A 15,738-nucleotide genomic window follows, 5' to 3' on the forward strand; every position below is an offset into this window, starting at 1 on the left:
GGGCATATAAAGTTTGCAAGTCCAATGGGTCTCTCTTTCCAGTGATGGCCGACTAGGCCATCTTTTGATACATATGCAGCTAGAGTCAAGAGCTCCGGCGTACTGGTTAGTTCATAATGTTGTTCCACCTATAGAGGAAACGTGTGTTTTAAAACCCATCTTTGCCATCAACCAGGGGATGTGGTCAGAGAATCCTTCAAATTCCTTTAGCTTCTGTCTTCATGATAACACAACAGGATAGTTTATGATACTTAAACTTACTTCCCATCTTTACAAAGTCCTGCTTATACAACACTCTTTTGAGGAGTTCACCATCTGCATCCACTCAATATTTCTTTATGTCTGGACTTGTGCCAAGTTGGGGGTTGGGTTCCATGAGCCCAGATAAGTACCTGGTACATTACAGGCAGAGAAATATTCATATTCATAGAATGATTATATATCTAGTCTTCCTTTGAGGGAGCTTTGAGTTATTACCAGAATAATTATAATAGTCTTAGGAATTAATTATATTTGTTCCCTTTTTTATATTGGATAAAAGTCTTCATAGTATATGCTTTTTGGAGGATATGCCTGGAATTTAAAACTGTTTCCTGATCCTGTTAGCAAAGAGGGCGGTGCTCAGTCCTAGGCATGGCTGCCCAGAGACTTCCACAAATGGCTCCTTATTACATGCTGTTCTGATGCTGGGGAGAACTAAGATTCTAAATAAGAAAACAATCAAATCTGTCTGTGGTCCTATGAATCAGAGCAGACCCAGATGGGAAGCCAAATCTGTGGCCTCCAAATGCCCTCAGGAACCACATTTCATGTCAGAGCTCTGTAAAGCCCCAGCATGTAGCAAAAAGGAATCACTTAGAAATGGGATGGAGACCTAGCTTGATGAAAAGCATTTTATTAAGAGAATACGCCTGCTATTTCTGAGTGATATGCAATTCAAAGCCTAGGGAGAAGAGAAAATACAAGTCTATTCCTTTTTACCCACTTTAAACATCTAATGCTATAGCTACCAAATGGAGAGTTCCTGGGCACAAGGCCCTATGTGTGTAGAAAGATGGGGGCAGTTGAAACTGCCACCCTAAGAAAACCAGAGCATGTGGCAGGAAGCTCACCATTCCCAGCTGCCCATATCCAGGAGTCCTGCAGCCACATATGAAGGCAGAACATGGGCTGTGATAGTGTGAGAACAGGAACATGGTGTTTCCCCACGACTGGCTGAGCGAGGTCCACAACAGTGAGAAGTTTTATGTAGGTGTTAAGAACTTTGATGTGAAAATCCGAGAATGGGAATAGATGAAAGGAGTCTCCTAACAATATCCCTCGGCTCTGAATGCACTTGGTGTTTAAAAAAAAAAACAGCAAATATGCTCCTTTTCCCTCCTTCCTTTCTTTAAAAAAAAATCCACTTTATTGCTAACCAGACTTAAATTCCTGTGAAAATTTTCCATCCTAGAAAGAAAACCTTGTGTTATTACCCTGTCTTCTTTAGTAATCAGGTTCAAGTAACAAACCTTACCAGAATAAGACAACGATTGGCCACATACTTGCTGAACTGGAAAGCACTCTGTGGCTTGTGTTTGAATGTTAGTTCATCCCTAACTTCATTCCTCTACATTTAGAGATATCTTTACTTAGGACAGTCTAATACTTCAATTTTTGCTTCTGCAGTAGGAAAAAGGATAGATTGGGAGTTCAATAGAACCGATAGAACCTAAACTCTGCCTTTTCTGTGTGACCTCGGGTAAGCCCTTTTGCTGTTGAAGCTTCGTTCATCTTGAAAGTGGGAATAACACCAGCACCTACCTCAGAGGACTGTCAGGATTAAATGCACTCTTGCATGCAAACAGCCTGATTTAGAAAATTTATTATTAGCTTGTAATTCTTTAAATAGGGATTGCTGATGGGCTTATTCAAAAAACGACGCAGCGAAAACGTTTACATCTCTGTTTTCTCCCATTCTCTTCTGTGATCAACATTAGGGAAATCCCCTAAGATGCTGCGGCCCTCCGCTCTGTTCTAGTCCTTCCTCTTTGCAGCTGGCAGGCAGAGGCCTGTATTCCAGAACCTTGGATAGATCCAAGCCTTCCCTGTTCAGCCAATCTGCTACTCAAGAGCTGCTAGTTGGAGAAGGAGCTACCCCAACCTGGCACACTGTTTTCCCGGAAAGGCTGTGTTAAAGCAGAGATGCTCCCACCATGAATGCCGCCACGTGAGTGCACACTGACACTGTCATTCATGCTCAGTCCTTCAACATAGCCTACCCGACCTCCTGCATATTTTTAAGGAGCCTCTTCTCAGCAAGCTGTAACTCTACCCACAAGATTTTCAAACTTAGAGTTCTTTACTTCTTTCCTATGAGTTTCAAGAATTTTCTTGAACCCCCAAAGAACAAACACCACCCACATCTTCCTGTTATCTGCAGATACTTAATTTCTTGTACAAGAGTATTCTTGTTTGTTGTGCTGTGTTGTGTAGCTCTGGCTGTCTGGAATTCACTCTGTAGGCCAAGTTGGCCTCAAAAAACAGAGATCTGGGCTGGTGAGATGGCTCAGTGGGTAAGAGCACTGACTGCTCTTCCAAAGGTTCTGAGTTCAAATTCCAGCAACCACATGGTGGCTCATGACCATCCGTAATGAGATCTGGCGCCCTCTTCTGGTGTGTCTCTGAAGTCAGCTACAGTGTATTTACATATAATAAATAAATAAATCTTAAAAAACAAAACAAAACAAAACAAAACAAAACAAAACAGAGATCCACCTGCCTCTTCTTCCCAGGTACTGGAATTAAAGGCATGGGTCACCATTACCCAACTGGATTAAACATTCTTGATTAACCTCAAGTAAAAGCAATAATGCATAACCATGAGGAAATGTTTCACAAGACAGAGATTCAGGTAAGAAAGATAAAATAATGTTATCGCCTTGGGTGATGCTAAACACTCTTCTCTGATAGGGATAATCAGGTGGTTCAATTTATGAGGTGATTTAGCTTTTCACTCGCCGATGCAGAACATAACACACTATATGCAGTCACCTTCTGAACAGGCGAGGAAGAAATTAAGTCCTATTTTTACTTTATGATACTGAGTCACATAGTTCGATGCAAATCACATGGATGCCAAAGTAAGAACAATGCCAGGTATTTAAATACCTCCTTCCCTCTGAGGAGCTCTCACAATTTTGTGACAGTGTGAGATCCTTTCAGAGCGACTCCAGAAGAGACACATGTCTCCAGGTGGGCACTTAGGACTGAGCGTGTCTCTTCCATCTCCCCAACTCCAGTCCTTCAGAAGAGCCAGGCCTCAGGGACCTTTTGGTTTAGTAATTCCAGATGTCTGAAGGTTCTAAGCCACAATGTCAGGGAGGAAAATGAGGCTTGGTTCTGAAAATGTTACTGACTGCTTTAATAACGAAGAAGAGGCAGAGATGAAAAGTGGAATATGAGAGGAAGGGAAGAGTGAAGAAAGGTAAGGGAGAGAGCCTAGAAAGGTAACAGAACTTCCCTGAACTTGATCATTAGAGGCAGAGCTGGTAGAGTTATAGGGCTATTAGGAGGAATCGGTCACAACTGGAGACAATGTCCTAATAAATGGTTTTGCTGCCCTTTCTCAACTGTAGGCTTCAGACCCACTTTTCCATGTGGCTGAAGACAGCAGCAGTTTTACTTCTCGATGTCGTTTGAAAGAAGCCTAGACAAGAGCGGCATCTTGCAGAAGGAAGGTGTCTCAGTGGGAAAGTGCTTACTTAATAGGCATCCGGGTCCTGTTTTCCATCCTCAACACTGAGACAAGCAACCAAACACAAAACAAGGACACCTACTCCAAAGGTAGACTGGAAATTCGCTCCAACAGGAAGGTGTGTGGTTCAACAATGTCCACAGCAGCTCCGAGCCTCTCTTCACTACACTACAGGGGAGTAGTGGTTGTCAATTTGTGCTTTGGCTTGACTTCCTTCCAGCAGAGGTCACTGTGGATGCTGGCAGTGGACACTTTAGGGAAAAGGACCAGGTAGGCTTGGCTGACTGGTGTTTCCACTGCCTGGTTCTTTCACAGTTCATAATCTATCCCCTTAATTTATGTGAAGGAGATAATCTTGAAGCGACCTGAAAAATTTTGGCGTAAAAGCGATGGTGGTAGGGAAACTTAGGTCAGTGGCTGGGACTAATAAGGCTGAGAGGGCTGCGTTCATCTTCTAGGAATATTAAGACAGAGTCTCATTATATAGTTCAGGCTGACCTCTAACTCGTGGCAATCCTCCTGCCTCAACTTTCAAGTGCTGGGATTATAGGCTTGTGGCCGCCATTGCTGGCTTGTACCTGGTGTTTCTGAGTCTCCGTTTGTGACCAATTACTGGTAATATCCCTGTAGCTCTACCAGCTCTGCTCGTATACCCCATCCAGCCTCTATTGACAGACTTCCCAAATCTTCCTTGGCAGCCAGTGGTTGTGATAAGGTAGGTTTTGGTCATTAGGGCAGCCCCCTACAGCATGATAAGGTGCTCCAGGGAATGAGGACTGATAAAGATGTCAGGGTCAGATTTGGGTGCCCAAAGGGCTGAAGAGGGTGTCACATTCTTGTGAAGTTTCACTGACTGGAATATAGCCAGTCCTTCAGGTTGGACCCGAGGCAGTTTAAAGCTGCCTTCATCCTGAAGGCACTCATTTGAACCTTAGGTCAGCAACTGTGACTTGAGAGTTAAAAGGGTAACTGTCTTGCTACCTTCTACATCTAAGCTTGGTTCCTCTTCCTCCTCCTTCTTCCCACCCCTCCCCCAGCCATATGCATAGCCTCACCACAGCAAGGCACACGCGTGAATACTGGAGCATGGACAGACACATTCATCCAGTCACATTTTCACTCACGCTCTGCCCCACACACCACTATCAATAAAAATCACATCTAGCCACAAAACCAAATTTGTCCTAATATAGCTGATAGGGCATGAGGTTGAATGGGTTTAGTCAGCATGCTTCTTCAGATCCCCTCAACTGCAAGGTAGAGTCCCTGGTCATCCCTGTCCTCGTGGTCACAAGTCCTGCCTCTAGTAACCATCAATCCCATCGCATTCTTGGGGCAGGACTGGCAGTGGGGTTGGAAGGTGGGGACAGAGAAGAGTGTATGGCACAGGATCCAGCACAGCACAGCCACCTCCTCCCTCGGGATTTTCCATCCCGGCTCGCGCGGGCCCGCGAGGAGCGAGCGCGCTTTGTCTCCCTCGCTCTCTCTTCTCCTAGCACGTTTCCGTGGAAGCTACCCGTGCCGCGCCCGAAGCCCCCCTTCCTCAGCCGCGCCCCTCGCGCAGTCCAGCCCTGCACGCCTGCCAGTGCCGCCACCGCCGCTTTGTCCTCCCGTGGATGCCTGGGCAGAGCGCGAAAGCCGAGCACCTGAGAGCAACCGCTGCACGCCGGGTACCAGATCCCGGCGTCCAGATCTGGAGCGCGCTCGGCATGCAGCGGAGCATCCCTCCAGGATCCGCGAACGCGGAGGACGTCGCCTGGAGCTGCGGGTTGCTGAAGAGGGGAGACCACTGGGTCCTTTCCCTCAGGTGCCCATCTAGACTCTTAGCGGTGGTGCTGGAGCTCTAATTCCCGGGGTGTGGCGGGGCAAGAGAGATGATCTCCACTCTCTACTGCCTGGGACCTGGATCTAGGTGGAGCGGGCCTGGGAAATAAGATCCAGGTAGGGAGGGGTACCTCAGACTCTCACTTCTACCCACCTCCCACACCCAGGCTATTCAGACCTTAGGTGCGGCTCCATCACAGAAGACCCAAGCATCCATCAGTGCTTGGAGCAGGGTGGGGAGGAGTCCTGCAGCCCTTCACTTTCTCCATTCCTCAAAAACAAATATCCCACAAAGAACCCAACTGTGAGCAAGTCGTAAGGGGAGAGCCTGGGTTTATCTGTTTCCTAGGATGCAAAGGAGGGCAAAGGGAAGGGTCTCCCTAACAACTCGAAACCTAGGAGAGTCTAAGAGGAGGGGAGGAGTCTCATCAATCACACCCCAATCCCTGTTTGCAGCCTCGAGCCGCTGAGGTGTTGTAAGGAAGGGTCCCTCTATCTCCAAACCTCTCATCCCAGAACAGTCCCTCCATCCTCAACAACCCAAGCAGCCTTGACTTTAGGCGCAGGAAAAGGGAGACTCCAAGCCTTTTTCACGCTCTCCTACGAGAGACCAGAGAGGGTCTTCCAGCCCTTCATCCCTTACACTCAAGAAGCTCTTTCACAAAACCCAGCCGAGGTTGCTCCGACCTCAGGCCCTGGGCCACGAAGAGGCCCGCAGTCAGTCCCTCCAGCTCTACGGACAGATGGTGTTAAGTGCGGCGAGGACACGTCCCATCAACTCCCCAGGCCCCCCTCTCCTCAATAAAACAAAAGCAAGTCCTATAGCACCCACCTCAGGTGGCGCACAGGAGGGCGCTCGGTGCGGGGCAGCGCACGCGGCGCCTCCCAGCTCCTCGCGACCGGGGCTTCCTAGAGACGGCTCTCGCGGCGGCGATGGTTACAGCGACCGCGGCTCTGGCATCCGGAGCCTCCCTCGGACTCAGCACCTGGAGCGGCGAACAGCTCCGCGCCTCATTCCGCTGACCCCGCCTCCCGTGAGCTGCTCTGGCCAATGGAGACGCAGGATCCGCCCAGGAGGTTGCCCATTGGGAGGTTCCGGTCCCTCCGTTGGGACCTCGCCCCCTGAGACCGCCCGAGTGTTTGCTCTGCCTGCTGGAACATGTAGTCTCTTAAGGCTGTGGAGTGGGCTCGTGCCGCGGGCTTGTAAGCAAATGGACTACATTTCCCAGAGTGCATTGAGGAGCCCTAGGCGCGGAGGAGGGTGGGAGGACTGTTTCCATAGCAAACTCAGCCCCTTGGGGAATGGGGGATGGGGAAGTGGGGCAGGCCCTGGGACCCTTGCAAGACCACACGTGATCTGTGGTCAGCGTCTTGGGAGACGGATTCGGTTATCTTTTTCTCTCTGTTTCTACTTGAGGACCCTGGGCCTCAGTTTCCCTGTCTAGGAAGAAAGGTAACGAGACGGCCTCGCTGCAACACTCGGTGGAGCCAATCGATAGCGAGCCGCTTTGGTTCCTCCCACCAGAGCGATAAAGGATACAGGAGGAGACCTTCATACCTCAATCTGAACTTTTTTTTTTTTCCTTAATTCTGACACTGAAGGTTTGTTTGTTTTGTTTTGTTTTGTTTTTTTGTTTTTGTTTTTGTTTTTTCTGGCCACATTCCTTGCGCCACTAGGACCTTTCCTTCTTGTCCCCACATTCTTGCAGTCCCTCCTTCAGTACTTTCTGGTAGAGTGAGCTGCTTCTGCCTAAAACCTTTCACAGGCTTCCTCGGGCCTCTGGGATCAAATCCACTTTTCACAGCAAAGCTGGAAAGTCCCTTGAGAATTGGACTCCACTCTGGTTTGCATCGTTCTGAACTTTGGAAACTGGCAAGCCTTGAGTACCGATTTTCTCTCTTCCTCTGATCCCCTCCATCATGCCTTCCTCCAACTCCTCAACATTCTTTAAGCCCCAGTTTAAATGTTGCCTTGATGTGCGACGACTTCCTTGATGTTCTGCCGAGTGTTGCACATCTTCTAAGTCTGTCAGCCTCTACTTCCCCTATTTGATTTGCATGTTTACACACCCAGCTTCCTCATGAAACTGTAAACTCATAAAGCAGAGGCAAGGCCTGTATTATTCATATTTACAGTTCCGTGTCTACAACCTCTGACATACAGGAGGCACTCAACAAATGCTGAGATTTACCTATAGTTATTGAAAATGAACAGCAGTTTATCTGATTTCAGCATACACCTTCAAAAATGTTTATTTTCTAAGGTGTTCCCACTCCTAAAGATGTTCACTAGAAGGATGCTACTGGTTGAAAAAAAAAAGTTTAAATGCCATTCATACTTTTAGGATTGGTTGGGATTTTGTCTGAATGTCCCAGGGTCTTTCTACTACTGTGGTTCTAGAGAAATATATTTGTGCCTGCTATTCCTGTCAATTCCCCCACTAAATGTCACCAGTTCCTCTATTTTAGCTGTTGGCCCTACTTTCTATGTCTAAATGCCTGCCTCCCACTCCCTTTCTGGGAAGATCTTCTCTCACCTGTCAGTCATGAAATAAGATGCTGGCTGGCCTTTAAACTTCTGCTTAGCATCATAGGACTCCACGGTGATTTCCTGCCTTGCTAGGTAGCATTTTTTCCTCCTGAATCCCCAGGAAAGATTCTGATACTGATTAGATGTCTCATTAATTCCATCCATAGTTTGTTTGTCATCGTCCTAGAAGTTTAGGGTGTATGAAAACCCAACCATTCTGGAAAGAATGCCTTCATGCGCATAGTTAATTCACACTGGAAAGGGAGTAACTGGAAAGACGACTATTCCAAACAGAGCCTGAAAGAAAGGAAGCCTGCTATCCCGGTACAGAACAAAGGCTAGGGCAGAGGAATGAATAAAATGTTAGCTCTTCCCTAACAGGACCTCCAGCAAGCCTCGCCGAGGGGCTTTGATCTTGGCTAAATCATGGAGGAGGGCCACTGGAGCTGACTTAATAGACACAGCCTCATTACTAAGGATGAGTTACTTCTCATTACTGCCAGGAGCACAGGGAAATGGGATGTGTTGAAGCTCAGTATCCAAGTCTGTGGATACAGTGAGAGCAAAGGCTGTTGGGAGAACAGAACTATGCCATACAGTGGACATCCACAGAAGCCTATCGAAGAAAACCATCAAGAGCCAGAGGTGAAGCCCTTGGAGGTCAGTTGAGCCCTTTGAAAGTAGCGCTAGGAGCCGGGCGTGGTGGCACACGCCTTTAATCCCAGCACTCGGGAGGCAGAGGTAGGAGGATTTCTGAGTTTGAGGCCAGCCTGGTCTACAAAGTGAGTTCCAGGACAGCCAGAGCTACACAGAGAAACCCTGTTTCGAAAAACCACAAAAAAAAAAAAAAAAAAGTAGCGCTAGGGCAGGAAATTAGATTGACCTACCTGTACAAGGCCCTTTGTCTGACTCCGAGTATTGCCCCTCCCACAAAAGTTATGCTAATTTTCAGGAAATGGTACCAAACAGGAAAAGTTAAGGTTCGTGGATTCTTCCAGAACCTTTATGGGTACTTAAATAAAATGTGCTAGAGTTGGGAAAGCCAGGTCCTAATCCTGATTTTATCTCTGATTGGATGTGTGACCCTGGGCTGGACCTGTTTCTTCAGCTATAAAATGCTGTTTACTGGTGTTAGGAAGAAGCTAATAAGGGTACAGGAGGGGAAATTCAAACCCATTTACTGGCTTACAGAAACTACCTTCTGGGGTTTATAGTTTGCCAATTTGAAAGTGTTGCAAGGGATAGATAAAGTTGCCTTGTGTAAAGTATTTCACACACATTAGGACTCAACAAATGCCTTTCTACTTTTAGATTTTTGGTTTTTTTGTCTTGTTTTGTCATCAGATATCCGTTTGACTGAGGAAACAGGGGATGATGATACCCAGGGCAATTAGGGTTGGACTCTCTCCCCTCTCTTCATACTTGGATGACTCCCTCAGGTTATCTAAGCTTTAATCTCTTGCATCTCAGTGTTCTCATCTGAGAAATGGAGGTGATGATACCTCAGAGCTGAGAGGATGACCTGGATGAGTTACAGTGCCCGACGCATGAAAAAATGGTCAGTAGATTTAGTTTCTCATTTTAAGGGCAATTTTAGAATTCCCAATGGAATGGAATTCTGGGTGCCTAGCAGCTAGCGTTGTAGAAGATTCCAGAAGAATGTCATGCTAGTTTCCTCCTCCTTACAGAGGAAAACAGAGGGGGCTAGAGGGATGGCTCAGTAGTTAAGAACACTTGTTGCTCTTGCAGAGGGCCTGGTATTACAGTATCAACCTGGTATCTCAAAACCATCCAGGCAGTAATTCCAGGCAGCCTAACATCCTCTTCTGGCCTCCCTGGGCACCAGGCAAGCATGTGGTACACAATTATACATGCAGGCAAAATATTCCTACACATAACTAAATAAATATGAATAATTTTTGTAAGTCTTTAAAAATAAAAAGGCAACAGGCAATGGTGGCACATGACTTTAGTCCTAGTACTTAGGAGGCAGAGGCTGAAGGATCTCTCTGTGAGTTTGAGGCCAGCCTGGTCTATAGAGCTAGTTTGAGGACAGCCAAGGCTACACAAAACCTGTCCAGAAAACCTAGAGGAATAAATAAAAATAAGGGATGGTGGTGGAGAGATGGTTCAGCCATTAAGAACTTTGGCTGTTCTTCTAGAGAACCAGGGCTCAATTCTCAGCCCGTGGCAGCTTACAACTCTCTGTAACTCCAGTTCCAGGGGATCTGACATCCTCAGACAGACAGACATGCAGACAAAACACCAACCAATGCTCATAAAATAAAGTCATTCAAAATGAATTAAAAAATAAAACCAAGTCGGGCAGTAGTAGTGAATGCCTTTAATCCCAGCACTTGGGAGGCAGAGGCAGGTGGATTTCTGAGTTCGAGGCCAGCCTGGTCTACAGAGTGAGTTCCAGGACAACCAGGGCTATACAGAGAAACCCTGTCTCAAAAAACCAAAAATATAAAAAAATAAAACCAAGGAGGTAAATTTGAGTTGCATGTGGTATGTCCAGGTGAGCTCTTCAGGAGCTGGTCTGGAACTTATGAGATCTAGTGAGATAGAATGATAAATTATCGACTTATTAGAGGACAGGTCATCATTTAAGCTATGGAAATGAACTGAATTCTTCGCTAGAGGAAGCCAAAGAGAAGGCCCAAATTCCTTATGGGTTATCCACAACTAAAGAACAAGCAAGTTGAGGAAGGAGATTCCAAATGGAAAGGTGAGAACAGAAAGATTTGGAGAAAATCAGAGAATGGGTGATGCCACACAGTCAGGATTAGCAAAGCCAAGCTCTGAACTGTCCCTATCCCCAGTGTAGCAACAGGGTCACTGGTGGCCTCGGAAAGAGTAACTTGATATGAGCTCAGTCTCTGGGAACCACGTGGTAGGAGACAGTACATCCTAGCAAGCCATATTCCGACCTATGCGTGCCAGCCACGTCCTGAGAGTGCCCACCCAGGTGGAAGAAAAACACTTTCCTAGCACATGGGAGGGGAGGGGAGGGGAACCGGAGGTAGCCCTGTGTAGTAGGTAGCTTGGCCATTGTTTCTGCTTCAATACTGGAATCTAGGAGCCCCGTGGGAGGAGGATGAGAAGAATGGAAAATCTGAAGTGAAGAAAATACTAAAGGTAGCTGCTGTGGAAAAGATAAGAGAACCTTAAAGAACTCCACAGGCTTCCAGGCAGAAACAGGACCTTCCAAGTTTGGAGATCACGGGCATGTGGGAATGTCTGAAAACAGGACCTTTCTCCAAACTTCCACTAGTGCTGGGAAAGGCATACACAAGTCTGATCTAGAGCTTGACTTTCTGAGACAGTAAAGAGAATCAAGAGATTTAGAGACAAAAGAGAGGTGGAAGCTGCAGTTCACTAGCGGAAGCAAAGCAGGATGGAGCGGACATGGGGCAATGGTGTCTTTGGTGAGCTGGGGCACCGATGTGGCTATGAGTAGAGCCTGTGATGTTGGTCCGATGTGGGGTAGCTCTGGGCAGGAAGAGGAGCAGGGTGATTAGCGTGGGTAGAAGTGACTGGGATCGAAAACCAAGTTTGCCTGGTTACTGCAAGCTTGTGTCAAGAGAACTGCTTTAGAGGGGACATCTCTAATCCTAACTGTACAATGTAAGCTAACAAAGAGCGTTGATGGAGTGCAGATCCCTCTGATGTGAGCCTCAGAGAGTCCAAGTGACAGTAAGAGGAAGTCCTCTTATCTAACATTTGGGAGTGTGGAGAAAAGAGAAGCAGTGAGCTTTCTAAGACATTTCACAGAACCATTGTGTCAACATCATCTGCACACGAGGCCGTTTTAGGCACACCTAAAAGGCAGAACGCCTAGGAGTAAAATTAGCCAGATGAAAATTCAGCTCTAGGCTTCATGGTGGTGCTGTATCAGCCACGTTCAGTGATAGTGAGTCCTATAATTTATGTTTCAGGGTAGTTTGTAGATTTAAGTATGTGCATATCAACTAGAAAATGTGTTTAAGAAACAAATTTAAATTTTTTTTCAAATTTCATTTCTTAGCAACGATTTGTTTTCTCAGTTTAGAACATAAATTAGAGAACTTATGTTGATTTTTTACCCCCAAATATAGAGCTGAGAGCTTAATTCATGCCTTTGAAATGCCATGAATTTGAAATGCAGCCATTTTTCTCTCTGCATCCTTGAGAGGGATTACAAGGACTTTATTAGTTTTTCAAATAATCTTGCCAGCATATTCAGACTTCCCACGAGGTCTCCTTCAGTGATGTTGATCTGTGAGGGATGATGCTGCAGATGTCCTTTGTGTGGGGTTTCTAAGAGCAGTCTAAGAAGTAGCCAACTCCAGGATTTCCCCAACAGCAGCTCGGTCTGAAGTCATGTGACCTGATACAGCATATGAAACGTGCATCTGAATGTGAATTGAGAAACATGTTCCTATAATGTCTACAGAAATGAGAGAGATCAGTTAGCTGCTTTGAAGAATATTCTTTATACGTTATTTTTAAATGGCTATTTAAAGATTTATATTGTTTTTACACATATGTTATATATGTGCAGGCCCTCACAGGCGCCGAGCCATGTGTGTGTGTGTGTGTGTGTGTGTGTGTGTGTATTATATGTATAATTTTGTAATCCTGTCTTTTCTCCAATCTTAACCTTCTGGTGACCCACTAGAATGAGCACACTTCATCTACCCTTGCCCCCTGATGCACATACTATATAAAACAGTACCAAGTGTGTACTAGGTGCTCGGCAAAACACACTGCATGACTAAGAATAACAATACAGTATCCTAATACATGATACTAGCATCTGTTTTTAATTCTTCCAAATTAGAGTCCACATCTAAAACTCATCTACAGCCTTTCATATTCTGAGAATCATGGCTACACCTAGTATTAGTGCTGGTATTTTGTTATGTAAGCGTTTTTTTTCCCCATTGCTTGAATTCTTTTTTTTTTTTTAAATCAGAAAGTGTGTTTAATTAACTGACAAGAGAGAGATGGTCCAAGAATGGCAGGCAGAGTCTGTGGAGTGAGAATTAGAAGCGAGGGGCTCCATAATCATCTGGCATCCGCTCGATGTTGTATCTGTGGTTAGATATGTACATGATAGGGACGCCAGGGATCTTCCGGATTCTTCGTTTGAGGTCACAGTCAACTGTGGCCACAATGTAACACTTGTGCTGAGTCACTCTCTGTACCAAGCAGTCGTCAGCGTAGGTTCCTTTGTGTGTGCATGGCAATCGGTCAAACCGTGGATCCTTGGTGATTCTTAGTGCCACACGATACTTCTGTCCCAATTTCTCAATTTCAGCCATTACACATCAGTTATACAAGGGATACACTTGGCATACAGACAGTCCATCATTGACTGCACTAAGTCCAGTTTGGCCTTAATGGAAAAGTTGATGAAGTTGGTATCGACAAGGATGTGGTAAGGTGGACCCAGCTGTGTATTATACTGGAAGAACAAGCAGGAAGGATGCTGGGGGACTTCTCTTTCCTTCAGCGCACTCGGATCTTTCTTCTCTTTCTTCTTAGGCTTCAACCTATCCTTTTCTTTAAGTCGCTCATCTCTCAGACTGAGCATTCGCTTCATAGCCTCATATTTCCTTGTTTTCTTTTGCTTCCCCATGTTCACGCCGCACTCGTCCATTGCTTGAATTCACTTGAGTTGTTTATGTGTTCACTCAGGCATCCAACAAGTATTCAAAGAGATGTCCTTGTGCCCTGGACAGTGCAGGACTGCCTTGAGGGACAGTTTTTTTACACACATTATTTTTAATGATGGCCTAAGGGTCCATCATCTATATCTTCCTATACTTCTGCCTTAAGACTTTTTTTCTATTATCAATAATGTTAATAAATTATTGTTATTAATAAACACCTACAAGCTCATAGCATGACTTTCCCCCAAATCATTCTTCATGGCAAATAAAATTCCTAAAGAGAGAGTCATTGAGTCAAAGAACTAAAGGTGGGCTGGGCTTTTGGTGCTGTTGGGTTTTTTTTTGTTTGTTTTTGTTTTTTGAAGGTGGCACCAACTTAACCAGACAGCAGCATAAATGCTGTCTCTTCTAGCCCACATTATGCATATCTCATACTTTTGTTATAATACACATAATAAAACAGTCCTTTTTATCTTTGCATGCAATTTATATCCAACAAGCATGCACATTTCTATTTGGTGCATTTGTGTGGTTCGTGTATACATGTGCATGTGCACAGAGGCTAGAGACAAGTGTCAGAGAGTCCCTCTGTCACTCTCCACCTTCCTTTTTGTTGAGACGGGAGTTCTCATTGGCACCAGCAACAGTCCTCTGGAGGAGGAGGGCAAGAATTAAAGATAGGAAAGGGGGAAAGAAGATGCAAGAGACATATATAGGAGGGCTACAGGTCAATACCACACCAGCAGTGAGTTTATTTTTCATAGCTTTTTTTTTCTTTTTTTTTTTTCATAGCTTTTTTATACCTCTCAGTGTCATGGGGAGCAAAGCCACAAGCTAACAGAGAAATCTGCTGAAATATACACAGAAAACATCTGTTCCCATTCAAAAGCCTCCCTATTCCTTCTACCAAGATCAATAGATCCTTCAATCTTGAGCCTCCAGTGCACCTCCTCTTATCTTTCCCTGCCTCTACAGGCTGAAAACTCTGCCAATAGACACTGACCTACCTTGACTATGCCTGGCAGGCGGACTTGTCTTCTCTCTCTCTCTCTCTCTCTCTCTCTCTCTCTCTCTCTCTCTCTCTCTCTCTCTCTCTCTCTCTCCTCTCTTGAGGCTTTGGAGAAACAGGCTTAGGACTGCTGACACTCACTGTACTTGGATTTCACTGTTTGAGCTAGACTGGCTGGCCTGAGAGCCTGCCCTTCCCCATTAACTACCTCCACCCTAAAGCACTGGAGTTAGGAACATGCACCCCTATACTTGGCTTTTACATGGGTGCTAAGGATCCTGACTTAGGTCCTCATGCTTGCACATGCTTGCCCACTGAGCCATCTTCCTAATTCCCACGATGCCCATTTTAAATTTTCTCGTCAGCAGTTTGTTCAGCAGTTCCCCAGATACTTCTTGGAGGGTTCTTAAAGATCATGGCCGCTGTTTGGCACACCACAAAAGCTTCACAAAGCATCTTAGAGTAGGGAGAGATTGCATTAATCATTTACACCAACTAAAATTTTTAACAGCCTTTGCTTGCATGTCCATGCTAATGGAGACTTCCGAGCTCTACAAGTATTGAGCTGGCATCAGCCCCCTGTGGCTCTCATGTAGCCCTGGCTCCTCCTTCAAATGAGCAGGATCTACATTCAGCATATATCATGTGTAGATAACCTATAGGCTATGTAGGTTAGTTTTGCACCCCCACCTTAACCACCCATCTCTGCAAGTACCTGGTCAGGCTAGAGTATCCAACTGCTGGAAAAGTTTGGCTGGCCCACAGCACATCTGCCTTTTACGTCTGTTTCCACGAGGTGCTGAATGGAGATCCTTCAGCTGGTTCATGTGAAGTGTCTGATCAGCTGACAGTCCACAAACTTCTGCATGTGTCCCGCAGCCAACTCTGGTCCCTCTTCCCCAGTACTTCTGCAGTTGATCTTTGTAGACCCGAGAGAAAGGCTTTGTTTTCCCAAGTCATTCGCCCTGATGGAGGAGCA

General features: G+C 45.7%; 1 protein-coding gene, 1 long non-coding RNA gene and 1 pseudogene across 2 annotated transcripts in view; 1 reads left to right on the plus strand and 2 right to left on the minus strand.

The window, feature by feature from the left end:
- Positions 1-4,311, plus strand: part of LOC110300566 — a 53,638-nt gene extending 49,327 nt beyond the window's left edge. Inside the window, exons 3-4 of the long non-coding RNA XR_002378587.2 lie at positions 2,775-2,893; positions 3,618-4,311. This is a non-coding gene — a long non-coding RNA (uncharacterized LOC110300566). The remainder of the gene's footprint in view (positions 1-2,774; positions 2,894-3,617) is intronic.
- The window catches only part of Smpd3 (sphingomyelin phosphodiesterase 3), an 85,912-nt gene extending 79,396 nt beyond the window's left edge, over positions 1-6,516 (minus strand). The window contains exon 1 of the mRNA XM_029480347.1: positions 6,393-6,516. The gene's annotated coding sequence lies outside the window, so the exon portion shown is untranslated. The remainder of the gene's footprint in view (positions 1-6,392) is intronic.
- A 6,529-nt stretch (positions 6,517-13,045) lies between these two features.
- LOC110300645 lies at positions 13,046-13,724 on the minus strand (annotated as a pseudogene).
- Between the last annotated feature and the right edge of the window lie 2,014 nt (positions 13,725-15,738).

The sequence above is a fragment of the Mus caroli genome, chromosome 8 (assembly GCF_900094665.2).
Source record: "Mus caroli chromosome 8, CAROLI_EIJ_v1.1, whole genome shotgun sequence".
NCBI classification, from domain to species: domain Eukaryota; kingdom Metazoa; phylum Chordata; class Mammalia; order Rodentia; family Muridae; genus Mus; species Mus caroli.